Source organism: Nannospalax galili, unplaced genomic scaffold (assembly GCF_000622305.1).
Source record: "Nannospalax galili isolate Female #2095 unplaced genomic scaffold, S.galili_v1.0 scaffold3415, whole genome shotgun sequence".
In the NCBI taxonomy this organism is placed as follows: domain Eukaryota; kingdom Metazoa; phylum Chordata; class Mammalia; order Rodentia; family Spalacidae; genus Nannospalax; species Nannospalax galili.
Genome location: NW_008335286.1, coordinates 1,794 through 3,523, shown reverse-complemented (window position 1 = coordinate 3,523; position 1,730 = coordinate 1,794).

The window sequence follows — 1,730 nt, the reverse complement described above, 5'->3', positions numbered from 1 at the left end:
TCGGGCTGGGCATGGTGGCGCACGCCTTTAATCCCAGCACTCGGGAGGCAGAGGCAAGCGGATCTCTGTGAGTTCAAGGCCAGCCTTGTCTACATAGTGAGTTCCAGGACAGCTGGGGCTACAGGGAGACCCTGTCTCAAAAAGACAAAAAAAAAGAACCTCCATTTCATTTTAAAATATACTATTTCATACGGAAAAACTCATTTTTAATGCTATCAACACTTAGATGTTTGCACATGCGTCTCTAATCTCTATGTATCTAATTATTACTAGTCACAGTTACTTTCTGGGATCCACCTGAGCATGGATATAAAATCATCAGGTAGATTTCAATGGTAATGTGTTTCACCTCTATTAATTAACATGGAGCAAATTTTTATGCTTCTTCCTCAAATATAACTCATTTTTTATTTGTTGATTTTTTTGTGTGTATTTCATACAGAACATCCCAAACAGTCTGATTTATCTATATATCCACATCCAAAACGGCACCCTCCCATAGTCCCCTTCCCCCACTGAAGCCCATGTACTCTGTCATCCCTGTTACTGTCCACTCTGTTGTTGGCGCCCCCAGCCGTTCTCCAGTGCTTGTCCATCTGCTGAATCTAGTCAGCCTATCTAGAGATCCTTGTTTTAGGGAGATCAGCTCTTCCTCATCTAGCAGCAATCAGTTTCCAATATTCCCTTAGATAAGATTGGGGTCTATGTTCGTTTTCCAGTTCTATGCTGGGTTACTGTCTTGGAGTCTCTTGAGCCACCCTGGCCAACAACTCAAAGGAAGGTATCTCCTGTCTGGTTTTGTTTCTTGTTATGTAGCCTTTAGATATACACATGGACTATTAAAGAATTATATTGATTCATTTAATCTTTGGTTCTACTTTCCTTTTGGGTGTTTAAGATCATTACAGTAGGCCCGGATAAACCAATTTATTTTTACTCTTAAGGTCGTTTGAGGATCTGTTCCTCAGGGCTCACATGGGCTTGGGAGGAGCCCCTGGCTCCCTTCTTTTACAAGTTCCATCTATGTGAAGGTAAGTCAAAGGTCTGCTCGACTGTGCCTGGCTTCACTTGGAAGCATGGAGGAAATGTTTCCTCTGTGTTGACCCTCCTCTTTGTAGACTGGACACTCGTTCAAATCCATTTGCTGGGCCTCCTTGATCAAGAGGACAGGTGACTCACCACAGTTGCAGGACATTTTGAGAGATGCTCATAGTCCCCGGGAGCTTAGTCGACCTAGGAGGGCAAGGGGCAAAAACTGTCCTTTATGATTCTCTGACCAAATAAGTATAGGTCTCAAAGTATGGCTGTTAAACATCAAAGAAGGTTAGTTCCACCAGTCTGGTGCTTTTATTACCATGTGCTATGTAGATAAAACTTGGGCAAAGACCAAATAGTCTAGACAAGTATTATATTCCTTGAGCTAGTTATATGTATTCTTTGTCAGTAGGTTGTTGGACTAATACGGTTCCCTCTGGTTTTTTAAAACTAGCTAGGCATTATTTATCTCTTGCACTGTCTAACCCTTCCACCATGGTTTCCCCATTTAAAGTGCCCCCATTTTTCCCATTTCTCCCTTAATAATACCCTTCTCCTATGGTCCCACCTCTCTTGAGCTCCTTCCTTCCCTTTATCCCCAAGGTTCCTTGTATAACCTTCCCTCTCCCCTCCCCTCAAAATAACCCCATTTTTATCCATATTCCCCTTTTTAATACCTGTTTCCTACAGTTCTT